At 46.2% G+C, this 15,354-nt stretch overlaps 1 protein-coding gene across 2 annotated transcripts in view; it reads left to right on the top strand.

The window, feature by feature from the left end:
* Nucleotides 1–7,033: 7,033 nt before the first annotated feature.
* The window catches only part of LOC119209692 (uncharacterized), a 121,017-nt gene continuing 112,696 nt past the window's right edge, over nucleotides 7,034–15,354 (top strand). The window contains exon 1 of one of the 2 annotated variants that reach the window (XM_037459181.2): nucleotides 7,034–7,333. The gene's annotated coding sequence lies outside the window, so the exon portion shown is untranslated. Of the gene's footprint in view, nucleotides 7,334–7,579; nucleotides 8,137–15,354 lie in introns of those variants that run through there. The other variant, XM_037459182.2, reaches the window with a different exon arrangement.

Genomic DNA, 15,354 nt, shown 5'->3' on the forward strand with positions numbered 1-15,354 from the left:
TAACTGTGGATTTGCAGACCCTGCGAGTGTTGTCTTCCTTTGTAGCACAGTCCAACAGAACCCACAGTTGTGCCGACATGAAGGTAGTCGACGAGGACGTGGCTGTTACTCAGTGTCGAAGCACAGGTCTGAAACGCCTTAGGAGACCAAATTACAATGATGTGCCACCTTTGCAACCTCCACAGATGTTAAGGTGCCAGACGGTTTGTGCTAGTGCTTCTCAGAGAGTACAACAGCATCTACGACACCCCCCCCCCCCCCCCCAAACCACCGGCCTGCACCCTTCTGCCTCAATACAAGATGAGCTCCGAAGTCCGAAAAGTTCCGTAACTTTCTGAAAGCAAAAAGCCTTATGGTATGTAATAACAGGAATCACCGGCTTCCCTGCAATTACTGGCCCGAGCTTCATCATGTAGCAGGTTCTACAGGCTCTCCAGGACATTTCATTTCTCCATTACAAAGCTCTCCAAAAAAAAGTTTAAAAAGTGCAGCCCGGTTCCGCTGGAAGACGGGTGGCCCCTTCGGAAGAAAGAGCCCGGCACCTCTGAATGGAATTTTTGAAATTGAGATGAATCCCGGAGATGATTATAGACATGGTCCGTTTAAAAATGAGTTTAGTACAAAGCAAGATAGTTATGTGTGATTTGATCCATCGTCTGGGTGCGTTTGGAGCGCTGCCTTTTCCAGTAATCCTGTCGGTCGTCTCCTTCACAAAAAACGCAAACGTGATGATGAAGAAGAGCGAGTGCAGGTTAACGGACCCTTCGAGGAGCCTTTGAGTAAAGAAAATACCACACTTTGGTATGTAACCATACAGAGACCCACCATAGTAGTAGGAGAGCAATGGATTATGGGAGTATTTCACAGTGATTGTCAGCTTCCCACCGATACATTTAATCACAGTACATTACTGTTTTTCTTCCCATACCATAGAGAGACTGTGTACAGCACGGTATGTTATTTTTTAAACCGCTGTAACTTTTTTTTAAAATTATCACAACAAATGACCATGAGGTTAGATCTTTTGATCTTTTGATTTTGTGGATGACCTTCAAACTATATGGTTAACTTACTGTCATTTTACACTCAAAGGCTGTACATGAAGCTCCAGGAGGTGCTGCAGGCTTGAGTAAAAGTTTCATAATCCTTAATCGTGGTTTATAATCGGTTCTGAGACCCAGGCGTTCAGACTTTGAGCCGCTAATGTAGCATCTTCTCGCATTGAAAACTAATCATGGAGCAGCGGCGTTCACTTTTCTGCTCCACATATCTAGAACCAAGTCCCAGAAAGTTTCTCTAAATCCAGTTCAAAGACTTTTTTGTTTGCTGCTGCCTTTAATTGACCATTTTTGCATTTCTGCATTTTGGTACTCCAATTTGATTCTATTTTTAGTTTTTTAAACAAATAAAATGGCCTTGACTTGTCTCGCCTTGGTGTGCAACAGGACTCCCTGCTCGGGATCGTCAATAAAAACTCTTCTTACGCTCCATTTCAAAATAAATCATTAACTTAGCTTGCTTCTGTGAGAAAAATTGGACAGCCTTGAACGTGATCCTAAACTGTAAAATTGATTTGAGGCAATCATTTCAAATGAATAGAAGCAGATAAAAACACATGAACTTAGCAAGCAGAGCCTCTGACGCATCAAGTCCCCGGGACCAATGTGCCCTTTTTCCTCATTCAATTTCAGTCCGCACATGATGAATTGTCGCCACGTTCAAATCATGAGATTAAGATTAAAGGCGGATTTTGATGGATCAGATTCATTCCATGCATGATCGATGAAAGAGGGTATTTAACCTGCCATAAAATCAACTTACAAGGCGAGTTAAGAGAACTCTCTCTGGAGCCCTTAGGGGGATGGAAGTGTTACGCTTGGTGCAACGTCTCAAATTAGGCTGATTTAGCCAGCGGCCGGGCGGTTTCACCTGTTTTTTTGTGCTCCGCTGGAGCCGCTGCTGATGTTGACAACATCTTCTGCTTGCAGGCTCTATTTGACTTTTGCTTGGTTGTTTTGCATTTGAGATTTGGCTGGCAGGCATCTTGCTTGTGAGTGCATTTGCTCCACCAGCATGCACGCTACAATTGAATAACCCCACTGACGCTGTTAATATCCATCAAGCAACGATCTATGTAGCTTATTGACCGCTTTGTTCCACTTTGACATCAACATAAAGATACCGCAGTGACTTTCTGCTATCTGATCAAATAAGCGTCTCTACAGGCTAGTCGAGTTCTGACATTTGAATTCTATTGTAGTGTCTTTCTCCTACATTCCATGCCTTATATAAATGTGAATGAAAAATACCCTGAATTGCATCTGCACTTTCTTCTCGGCCAAAAAAAGGGGGGTCATTGGAGTTCTGTCCAAACAGATGTTCTCTTTCCCACTGAAATAAACCTAAGCAAGCATTCCTAGCTGACTTATTAACATGCTGTGTTGTTCATGGGCCTTTGTCTGCGGGGCGTGAGGCAGCATACATCTCATTCAGGTGTTGTTTAATCAACACACAGTACCTCATCCTAACTCATCCTCGTGTGTGAGGGTATGAACGTCCTCTGTGGGTTGTGTATGAGTGGTGTAGGTTAGACTGGTTTGCTAAATACAAATAAAGTAAATGGAATGCAGAGGACGAAATATCTTGAGTGAACTCATTATGATCGCTTTGGTAAAAATGTGACAGTAGGACTGTGCAGAGTCAGTATTTTGTTTTTTAATTCCAGGATTAAATGAGAAGTTAATGATCCAACACTATAATTAAACTCAAATAGCAAAGTCTACAAATAACAAATAAATGTGCAAATTTGACCTTTTGTCGTTTTGCTTTCAAGACTCTACATTTAGTTGAAAGATTCATAAAATCCATGAAATTTCAGCTTTAAATATCTCTGATATGACTGTACTTGGCATCCATTAGATATCTGTGATTCACATGCTGTTAATAAAGGCAGCCAACATTCTTCAAATACTGCAGTTATTACCTAGTGCTGGAAGCAAGTCTTTATTTTTATCTTCGGGTACATCATGACACAAAGTGCTTCATTGAATGTGAATCTCCTCAACTCTTCAGCTTTAAATGTGATTTTTAAACTCAACGGCAACTTTTGTCACATGAATAGGCAAATAACTTCAAATATAGTCTCCGTATCCGTCTTCTTACTTCGCCGATACGCCTACAAGACGTTAGCTGACGCAGATTTAAGCTCCAAAGCAAAAGAAATGCTTAAAAACATTTTTTTGCGTACTGATTGTTTCTTTTAGAAGTTGAGATGAAGCGATAATGTCCGCTCCGCCCAATCAAATGTCCATATATTTTCAGCTTTGCGATTGTTTGGCTTCATGCTGAAAATCAAACTGCCATTTGGACTTAACAATCCTATCAAATGTGACCAGCTGGACCAGCAGCACCTGTATATCACGCACACTGAGATACTGTTCTATGGATACTTTCCAATGGGCCCGTGTGAGGGTCGATTGTCCAGATTTAGTGGAGCGGCATCTTCACCTACACTTCCGTCTCCCGTCCTCTTTTCTCAATCCATATATTTCTTTCTTCCACCCAATTGTCAACAGCCGTTTAAAGGCTGATATAATTTGCTCAAAGAGCTTCTGCCAGCTGGATGAGTGACGGAGAGGCAGAAAGGAAAGCGAAATAACAATGCATCCATAAATGGTCATTAGCATTCAGACAATCGCTCGTGCAGCCTCTTTGGCACGGAGCCCTTGTCATATTCATACCAAAAGAGACGAACCGCTGCTGTCTGTCCCAGGTATTCTTTGGAGGGTGGCAGGCCTCTAAACGGCAAATGGCACACAATAAATAGAAAGGAAAGGAAAGGAGGGAGAAGGAAAGGAATGGAGAGGAGACGTGAGTGGGGAGAGGGGGAAAGGGGGGGGGGAGGGGAGAAGATGACAGTGCCCGAGGGAACAAACATCACCCCATGTCTGGCTCCCTGACAGCAAGGAGCGGACCGGTGGAGTCGGGAGGAGGACCAGCCGAGCCTGTGTGTGTATACACGCGTGTGTATGTGTGTGTGTGTGTGTGTGTGTGTGTGTGCAGCGCTGCAGCATCCCTCCAGCCGAGAGAAGGGCATCTGTCCATCTCTGCTCGACTCGGACTAAAGCGCGCGGCAGCTGTCGCTGTCCGTCTGAGTGCCGTGCCATTAGACGGCGCACCTCGCCGGTGTCTTACTGCGGATGTGGAGTACCCATCATGCATCTGTCCGGCCGTCGATTATCCTCATGCTATCTGTCACTCCGCCTGCCGTCCGTTGACGGAGCGAAGGTGTTTCTACACTTCCTGTTTATTTGCCCACATGCTTGGCTGATGTGATGTGTCCATAGGTGCTCGTCCTCCCCGTCCCTCTGGCCGCCGTTCTCGAGCTTTCTCCCACGGGTGAGCCAGCGCGGCCTCGCTCCTCTGTTCCTTTTGCATCTTATACACTGATAGATGTCTGGGACCTATCCTGGGATCAAGCCATCTTATTTGCTGCACGGAGCGCTCCCTCCTCCCCACTTCCTAGCAAATGACAGTGGCCTTCCTAAACACATGCCACACACACACACACACACACACACACACACACACACACACGCACACACACACACACACACACACACACACACGCACAGACGCTGGCACGCACAAAACATAAAGGGCCATGACGGAGAGATAAATCAAGTGTGCAGATGTGTTGGTTTGATCATGAAGTTTGGACACACTTTCTCGTTGAATTAATGAGAAAATGTGTCTTTTCACTAAATGTAGAGATTTGTTTGATTATGGGTTGTTTTCAAATCCCTGTTGGGTTACAGAGATTAGCAATAAACGGTGGGCAAACTGACACAGGAAACAGCCATTGTGATCTCAACTAGCTTTTTGGACTTAAAACGACTAACAAAAAATCTTTGATACGTTTAAATAGATTTACATTTTGTCACCCTACCACCAATTAACATGCCACAAAAATGATTCATCCCACTCCCGGCTTTTTCGTCGGCCAGTTTGTGTTTCCTGTGGTAAATGGCTTTGGCAGACGGGCAGGGATGAATTCAGAGTGTGTGTTTTTTTGATCAACACGACAGCAGCATATAAAGATTGCCTCTGTTGTACAGACCCTCAAACTCCTGCAACCTAAGCTTACAAATGAGACAAACTTTTGACAAACTGATTGGTGGCAAATCATTTTTATGGTGGCAGTTTTACCGCCGATTGGTTTAGGAACCATCTCCTCACGAGAAAGTAGTTCTGCTGGGAGTGAATGCTATCGTCTGTCTGGTCACATGCTCACAGAGACCATGCTATCGTACTGCTGGATCACAGGTGTAACGTTTACTATTGTCACTGCGGAAGTTGAGCCTATTAGCATGCTAACGTTCACAAATGGCTACAAGCACAAGACAGCATACAACTTGCATACAATACAAATTGACTGTTCTGGCTCCCCCGGGTGGCAGCAAAGTGCGGCACGTCCACTCACACGTGCCACGGAAACATCCAAAGGCCCACGCACAAATGTGAATATTCAATTAAATAATTGACGCTTTACCTTTTCATTAATAGAGAGAGCAAAACAGACGAGCTAAACACGGCTCCTTGTAGTCCTTCCTGTCTTCCTCCGTCTTTCCATCTCTTTTCTTCAAACACTCACGCGCGCACACGGTGTCCCTCCCTGCTGGATAAATCAGGCCTTTCATGCTCTGTCGTCTGGCCGGCCCTGTTCTACTGTGTTTCTATAATAGAGAAGGAGCAGTCCCTCTCTTTTACTACGCACACATACATCTTCCTCTTCCCTTCCTTCATCTGCTCCACAAAGGGCTTCTGGGGGAGTCAATCGCCAAGTACAATGTAGACCGGAGATGGGGGACTTACAGCATGTGCGATGGCTGAGGAGGATATATCGGCGTAATGACATATGCGCGTGCGCGTGGGCATGTGCGTGAAGATGGCGAGGTATAATTTGCTCTTAAGTGATAAGGACGGAGGTAATAGCTTTCTGAAATGGGACCGCGTCAGTGATGAAGGCGGACTGATTAACATGAATATAATAATGTTATCATTGGCCTGTGATCAGGTGATGGCTTAGTGTTGATAATGACGGTGGTGGCACCTTTGAAAGATGGGTAGTGGCACACACACGTATTATGCCGTTATGCTGCAAGAAAAAGGAGATGTCATTTTGTCTGAGGGATGTATGTTGAAGATCTACCGAAGAGTTTATGCTAGTTTATGTTTGCACAATAAAGACCATAAATCCCCCTCCTCCCTCCTAAAACAATATCTATTTTAAATGGTGGAGTGTCTTCGTCCTTGCTAATCTCGCCGCCTGCTTTGTTGGCACATCACTACGTTTCTTGGCACGTTGCCAAATTCGCCTGTCAATCAGCTGCACAGCGTGAAAGCGTGCGCGTGTGCATGGTACAAACAAAATGGGGGCCCAAAGTTGTATCAGTGCACCAATATGGTAAAAAATAAAACATGCACACAAGCAAAAGAAACACTGGGTTTATGGGTAAAAGGTATGTTATATGAATGTACAAAACGTTACAGATGCTCAGTATATGACAGCAATGACTGATGAGGACATCTTTAACGCGTCACTACAGGCTTACTGGTTTGTATCAAAGCACTCTTTGTCGAGGGTCTTTACTTTTAATAAATGATTAGTAGCTCTATTATAGGAGATCACTAATTAAACATAAAAATACCTTCGTCACAAGAAGTGATGTTGATGAATCCTTTAATGGCTCTGAGAATATAAAGAAACATGTGTATTCATCAATATTTGATGATACATAATCATTGGGATCACCATTGTAATATGTACTAATTTACATGACATAATTATTAACTTAGAAACCCTTCTTTCATTTGGAAATGGTATAATAGGTCTTACTGAGCCGTGAAGTCACAGCGTGAGTTATTGGAACATTGTAGGAAATACCGGAACCGTCCTCCTTAACTCATCAATATGATGCAAATGAGTATCCATACCGTATTGACTTTTGGATGTCATCATAAGGATGATCACGATGTGGTGGTCGGTTGACGCGGTGTTAAAAATGACTGCTGATGATGATGGATATTGTACCAATATGAATCACTTCTGAGAGAGAGAGGAGTAAAAAACGCACTTTGAGATATTGAAAGGCACGTTATTGAGAGAGAGAGAGAGACACAGCGAGAGAGAGAGAGAGAGAGAGAGAGAGAGAGAGAGAGGGGATAACAACGTTCGTCCTTCTTGGACTCAGTTTTTGGGACCGGCTGACGGGCTGAACGGGCGACGGATGAAGAAACTTGGCCCAATCACACCGAGATCCGACATCCAGAGGTAAACCCACAATTCCTATGCCCTGAAAGCAGATCATCCTGTTATTGTGAGCACTTACTATTTACATTTTTGCGCGGCGGTCAGGCTGACTGGAGATCGGACCCAGTCCCCCCCCTCGCTTGGTATTTGGGATTCGCGTTTCTTTCTCGGCTCTTTGGCACCGCCGCGTGACATTCGCCACAGCCCACGTTTCGGATTTGAAATCCCGTTTCACTTAAAACACTTGTCATGTGCGTGGTTTCCCGTTAATTGTTTCAGTGGGCTTTGCGCTCACGGGAGACCGAGTCCGTGCGTATTTGCCGGCTTGTTCTTCGCGGGGACATTTGTCTTCACAAAAGTAGAGCCCTTGAGCTTCGTGCGAAGACTGCGTTGTTATTTGCGGTCGTGAGGAATATTTCGGCGGGACAGGTGGACGACATTGAACACACAGTCCTGACTGGGAGTCCTCGGTCATAGAGACTGGGGACCTGTCCGCTGCGTGTCCATAATAGCGCCATAATAACTGTCGTGAACACTTAGTGATCCCGCCTATTGATCCGTTTGTCGATTCTTAGAGATTTGTGCTCCGTGTTCTCCCTACGACCACAAGGTGAAGAAAAGAAGCTGTCACTTTTTTTTTTTAAACGTGCATTTTGGACCGACACCGTGTTTTTGCGCCCGCGAACCGATTCCTCGCGCAAGGCGTGCATGTGCGCCGCACTCCTGTCTTGTCGGCAGCCTTTTCCGTTACCGACGCTCGTCTGAGGCGGGCAGCGACTGGCAGACTGTCACAACGAGCACCGACACCCCCGGGGTCTTTTTCGGTAAGGGGGGGGGGGGGGCAAATATTTAACCCGCTCACCGTAAGTATGCGCAATTTCTCCGCGGTTGAGCGCGTCTCTAATGAGGTTGATCGGCTGCGGGTCGCTCTAAAGACCCCGCATAATTGCGTCCATTCATAACGCGACCCTATAAGTCGGTGATAGTAAGAATGTGGTTTTGTGTGTGTGTGAAACCTTAAAGCATACATTGGCCTTCTGGGGAAATGTATTTGCTTGGATTTACGACCTGCCTTCCCAGGTCATATCGATTATTGCAGCCTGCTGTGTACTATATTTGTGTTGGGGGGGGGGGGGGTCTGCCCTATCTATATATAAATTCTAGATGATGCAGGGAGCATGGTCGGCGTTTGATACAGTCATCTTTTGCAGCCTGGGGAATTCTCAATAGTAAAATGTGTGGTCCTGCAGCCCCTTGTTGATCATATAGAAACTAAACGACCTCACACACCCATAGACATGCACGCACACACACACACACACACACACACACACACACACACACACACACACACACACACACACACACACACACACACACACACACACACACACACACACACACACAATGGGCTTAAGCGCCTTTAATGGCTCTGATCAGTGTTAGACATGTTTACGTATGCAGAAAGCTCATGTTTTATACATCGCTGTCCCACCAGAGTAAATGGGTACAATCAGTTCAATGTGTGTGAACGCTGAGACTATATTTGTTTGTGTGATCTGTCTGTCTATTTGTGCATATGTTTATCCGAGAGTATCATTCACCGTATGTGTCTTTGATTGCATAAGGACTTTTTGCAATTTTCTCTGGAGCAGCTCTCAGCATGCAATGTTCTTTTTTTGTCGTTGCCGGTTGTTGTTCTCGGAGAAAACAGCACGAGCGAGACTGGTGATTGGACTTATACCCTCTCCTCCTCGAGGGTGGTTATGAGAAAGAGAGACACAGAAAAAGAGGCAATCTATGTGTCAGCATTTCCTTAGCGGTTGTTTACAGCAGATAGCCCTTGTATTTACCCAGATGGAGATGAACAAGCAAATGTGGGGGGAGGGGGGGGGCGCGGGGAGGATAGGATCAAGGGAGGGGGAGTAGAGGGCGAGTTAGATGAAGAAAAGGGAGGGGGGGTGGATTGATCCAAAGGTGGGCAAAGGTAGGGGTGGGGCGGAACACAATAAGCTGTTAAGAGGAAACGACTGGAATGAGGATAAGGATGTAGAGAAGGTGGCGAAGAGGGGGGAGACGGAAGGGTGGGAATGGAAGACAGGTTGCCGTGACTTATTCTGACGGTAAAACTAGAAGCTGGAGGGAAAGAAGTTGTGGCGAGTAAGCTGACATTACTGCGTGTTATGGCCGAGAACAAAGAAGTATCTGGGATGGCTGGTGAGAGAGAAGGATGGGAGCAGCAGCATAATAAAACCCCACCAGGGAAAACGTAAGGTTTTTTTCCGAGACGCAGCGAGGAACAAAACATTTGAATTCAGGTCTTGACTGAAGATTTTTCCAATCTTACATAACCTTGTTGCCTCTTCTGCCTGGAGTGCCTTGTAAAGTTTTGCCAGGAAGACAGATTATTCACTAATTAAGTTCCAGAGACTCCACTTTCTATCAAGACCCAATCAGACTACGTGTTCCAGGCACTTTGAAACATGCTGATCATTGGTGGGGCGGGGGGGTTATGGTTTCATGTGACTCCCCCTATGGGAAACACACATGCAGGAAACATGGTAAACGATCAGTGAGCCTCCATTTCCTTTTGATTCCCCTCTAATGAGAATGGGAGTATCCCCAAGATGTGCACCCATGGGACTCTTCTCTTCCGACTGAATGTGTGTGTCGGTCCGCGGAAGCGTACCGTTCATTAGCTGACAATTCAGTGGAATGAATCAGACAACATGGCCTCCCAGGGATCCTCGCAGAGAACAAGGAAATAAATGCTTAGTACGGGAGACGTGCACATTCCCCAGGGCCCTTTGCACGCAGAGATAATGTAATGGCAGAATTCCCTTTCCAATTTTTTTTCAAACAGGAAGAGGAAACAAGGGTCTTCCAGGATCTTCCGTTGCCTAAGATCCCGCTAGTGCTCAACCTCTTCTTGCTTTCCAGACATGGGTAAAATGGAATGAGCTGAGCAAAAACCTTTGGTACAGAACTTTTCCTTTGGTGTTGGTCTTTTGAAGGGGGCGGGGATAAAACGCTTTTGACACTGCAGTGACTCTGTGAGGAACTGAATCTGAACTGTATCATCTACCAATTACCTCTCATTGATAGGGATCGTGCATTGAAGGAGGTGAAGACACACGATTGCTGATGCCTACTTTTTAAGACGTGGGGACTTGCTAAGGGGCTTCCCCCTTGAAAAATGTGTGAATTGGCCTGAAAATTCCTTCACGCTCTCCCCCATCGCCCCCCTCCATACACCCAGCGCAAAGCCCCAAGCCTCCCTGCAGACTGAGGTTAGAGCAGTGCTCCGTGACCCCGCTTGTAGCAGCGCTGTGGCTAACACGCAGCCGTTCTCTCCCTGGTGGTGATGGGAGGGAGGGATGAAGTGGAGGAGATGGGAGGGCGGGAGTGAGGGGGGGTCGTTTAAAGGAATGGCCATGTCTAGTGGTGCAGTGTTCTCCCTCTGTGGAGACCTGTTGGATGGTGCTGCACAGTCTGTCACGGTCCGATTCCTCTCAGACCAGCCCGCCCCCCACCTGCACACGGGTGGAGGTACGTACGCAAGCACCTATGGGACTGCCGAAACACTCGTCTGAGAAAGACTCCTACATAATCATTGTATTCTCCTATTCCACAAGAATTGAACGTTTGGAGGCGCTTTCTGTTTCTGCCGTCAGCAGGGGGTCCCTAGCAAATTAAATGAATTTTGGAGCAAGGCGTTGGATGGGGCGAGGCTTCTCCCAGCTCGTGGTGGATAGATGGGATGAAGAAGGACTGCTGGGAAAAAAAAGGAAAGCAGCTCGCTCCACAGGAGACATTATCATACAGAATGGCGGGAGGCTGCTACTGGGCAGAGTGTGTGTGTGTTTTTAGAATTTACACTCTGTAGAAGTGATGGAGAGCAAGAGTGTCAGACATTGACAGACTGGGAAAGCATGAATTACTCTTAGTTGTGTGAATTAATCTATTCTCTCAGTATTTGTGATGAAATGTTGAATCCCGTCAGGTCACCACGCATGTGCAGTCGACCGCGGAAATAGAAAACTTGATAGTGCTAATTAGCGATCCTTGCTTACTAAAGGACACATTGAATTTGATTCAAAAGCAACCCTGACTGACTACCAAATCAGTGCAGGTCATCCAAGTAAGGTAATGACTGACACAGTGTGAAATAGTTCTGTCTGTCAGTCTCCTTGATTCTGACAGACGAGAGGCTTGTTGTTTTGTTCGAATATTGACTGGTTTTGCGCTCACAGTATGTAGCGTTGTTGTTCCGTTTGGTTAGCGCTACTACTCGTTCGAACCGACTACTATCACCCCCCCCTCTCCCCCATGACTTGAAATGACTTGGCCCAGAAAGTGTGGTCACCTCTGCTCTAAATCATGAGTCGTGGTTGTCGAGGGATGAAGGTGTTCAAGTGAAGAGCATGATGAAAGTACACGCAGATCAAAAGGAGGGAGGCTGCAATTAGATGGTTAGCACACTGCATCTGAAAATCATGATATGTAATGTAAAATTTGACCTTCTCTATTGAGATGTGGCATCGTTGATGTTTCGGTAGAAAGCGATAGGACAGTAGTTTCTCAACATGATGATGGCTTTTCATTTCCCTTCTCTTAACTCTTAATTCATTTCTTAGCACACAGGAAAATTGAAGGTGGAAAGTGGCTAAGTTAACCATCGTTTAACACAATTTCTTTCAACAATTGAATTGAATTTGTTTGTGCAGAATGCATTTATCCATTATGTATTTTGTCATTTCTTTTGATGTTATTTATCGCGCATCTGCACGACAGCATGTATCCCATTGGCTGCCGGCGCGGCCAAACTTACACTAAGCTGCCACCCCTGACATAGAGGTCCTGTAGGAATTGAGTAAATCCTATTGTAAATTTGCCTTCTCCATGAAGTTAATTGGCTTATTCCTGTGTTAAATAGCCGGTCCTGTAGGACAGTGACTAGGCTCAGCATGCTCTGGGTAGATGGTGTGTCTGCTCCTCTGCTTCTTAGGGACTTACAGGCACATTACAAACTGAATTACTGTATGCCAAAGATGAACTGATAGCTGTGCACAGCCCAGAGCTCCTGTTCAGGGACTGACATGCGCAAGTGTCTGCAAGGGCATGTGTTTGATTCCCGCAAGGTGCCCGCTCTCACACGGTCTGTTTCTTGCTGTTTGATGTATGAGAAAAAGTTACACAGTCAGGCTACTTACGGAACAATCAATGCGTGTCCAAGACCTCAGAGCTACATTTCCTCATGCCTTGTGAAGCTCTCGTTTTCTGGTTTTCTTGGCCGAGTCAACGCAACATTTTCAGGCCCTCTGTTGCGCTTGGATGTGGGGAAGTTGTTGCTGAAGCCCTACCTAAATCATTATCCATCAAATGCCATCTGTGTTCCACTCCGTTACTTTGAAGATCCCTCCCTCATCCGTTCCCTGCCTAAAGGAAACACGTCAGATACGTGCGCTTGTGCAAACGAGCATGTGGCTCCATTCATAACGCCGGTTTTTAACCCTGTAGTTTCCCAGTAACAACTCCTGCAGCGTCTGCCTCTCTGTTTCTTGGCCTCTGGGCATCTGCTTAGTAATGATCTCGGCCCCAGCTGATCCAGCAGCTCAGAAAGGGGACAGGAGGATCGGAGGGCAGACAATGCTCAAACCAGAAAATGAAAGATCCAAAGATGGACGGATTGTCACTAGATGTGCAACTGTTTGTGAATGTGTGTGTGTGTGTGAGCGGGGGAAACACGCACATTTTAGGGACTTGACCGAAACTGTCCAGTTGGAGTGCATCAGGAAATGGATGAAAGGGAGAATTTCCCCGCACATAGCGAGAGAGGAGAGAAATGAAGGCGTAAATGCTTCGTCTGCTTGATGTGAAAATGTTTTCCTGATGTCTGCTCAGTCGAACAAAGATAATCGAGAAACAGCGGCACCTTTTTGAAACCGGTTCCGCGTCTCGGTCGAAACGCGTTCGGACACGCTGCAAAGAGAAATGGTTTGAAAAGCAATTTTTTGCAAAGGTTGACTGATGATATTGAGAAGATGAAATGGAAACACCTCGGGGAAGGGGCTTTTTTAAAGCTAAAAATACTGAAGCAGAGGGGAATGTTTGTTTCATGCTCATCCAAGTGTCAAATTGCATTGATAAGCACCATGATGTTTTAGCTTGGTAGGACGTACCTTACCGTTCTATGTGCCAGCTGTCTTTCCTACCCCCCCCACATGCGCATCAACATGTGTCCAGGTGTGCGGTGCGAGCCGCGGAGAGCCAAAGTTCACCGGCGGCGCGACGGCTCCAGCGCGGGTCAGTTGTCACGCGGGATGCTTCAGCTCTGTGATCTACTTGAGCGGGCTTTTTGATGAATGCCCAATTAGAGGCAGACTCCTCAAGCCTGGTGGCTGACTGATGTCTTTTTAATGGCACTCCTGTTTCTTTGATAAAATGCAAAATGAATCATCGATACCCCCGGCATCAGAGGAGCACCGAGCACAGAGTGTAATTGTAATTGGGTGTGTAACAGCGCTTTGGGGTCGAAGCTGTGCCTGTCTGTGGATGTGTGTAAGTGCTTTTGCGGTAATGGTGGCGGTCAGTCGGGGTCATACTCTATAGTGTTCTATATATATATATATATATGTATATGTATATATGTCTATATAGAGATATTGTAGATATATTGTACACAATATACAAATTCACTGATTATGTGCATCTTTATCCCTCTATCTGCATGCATCTGCGTGCTCACAACAAACAACGATGGAGTGTCATTGTCACTGATTTTTTCCGTTTGATTGCCATTAAAACGCACTTCAATTAGGCTTCCCTTCCCCCCAAAAAACTACTTAAAATGAGCCGCTATGCTTTCATGAAAACATTTTTTTAAAGTGATTTCATAGGCTTGATTAAGGCTACACAGATGAAAAGAAACGGAACAGCTTGGAACTTTCTTCAGGAAATGGCCGAGCCGTATCTGCCCCTCTGAAGGGTTCCAAGCTGTGAAACCACACAACAATTTGAGCAAGCAGCTAGTATCTTGAAACAAGGACCTCTACCCCCCCCCCCCCACACACACACACACACCCTCAACCAATCCCCTCCACCCCTCCAGGGAGCAGTTGGACCGCCCAACGTGCAGCGAATGCTTTCTCTTATTTGTTGCTCTCCCCGCGTTGCTCAGCCGATGGGGACGTCTCAGCCTCCCCAGGAAAACAGAACAGACTCAGGATGAGGGTGATTAGTATTGTCAAAATGTCCCTGGAACCCCCCCCCCCCCCCTCCCTCTCTCCCAATCCTCCCACATGCACCCGATGCTGGAGGCTTTGGGAAAACAATCTTATAATTTACTGCTCAAATCTGCAGGAATGTGTCGCTTGTTCCTGTCTGCCTGCAAATTGCACATTCACCTGGAGGCCTCGGAGTCTCCGGAGTTCCACGCGTGCCTTCCCCGTTCCTCCCAATGCGGACGCCGCGTCCAGCTGAAATTGCAGACCAGACCTTTCGCACTCGGTCACAATGGATGCCTGCCTCGGCAGGTAGGCACTTGGGGGGTTGGGGGGAGGGGGGGTGGAGAGAGAATCTTATTTTGTGGATTTAGACTTCATAAACATCATTATCATCTCCCCGACCTTGCGTCGCCGCGCTGTTCAGCGGCGACCCCAATTTTGTCGGGAACCTTGAATGGCGATGCGCGCGCTCTCTCGGGGGCACGTGGGCAATCGAGTCAACTAAAAGGGATTTTCTTTTTTCCTTTTTTTAAGTGAGTGGCGCAAGAGCGAGGCGCACAAGCATCCGGGAGCATGTGCGCTGACTCAGTAATCTCTGGATCCGTCAGCGTCTTCCCTCCAAACAAAGTTTTTTGACTGTGCCTCTGCCAGATATAAACTATGTAGAACATTAGTGTAACAGCCCACGCTCTTAGAATACAGATTTGTTCTTGAGTGCACGCCAAGCAGCCTCTATATTTTATGAGCCTTCTCTCTACTAACATACCGTCTTGAGACTAATTATCACGGTTGCACTCCAACACAAAGCTCGTTTAT

The sequence above is a fragment of the Pungitius pungitius genome, chromosome 15 (assembly GCF_949316345.1).
Source record: "Pungitius pungitius chromosome 15, fPunPun2.1, whole genome shotgun sequence".
NCBI classification, from domain to species: domain Eukaryota; kingdom Metazoa; phylum Chordata; class Actinopteri; order Perciformes; family Gasterosteidae; genus Pungitius; species Pungitius pungitius.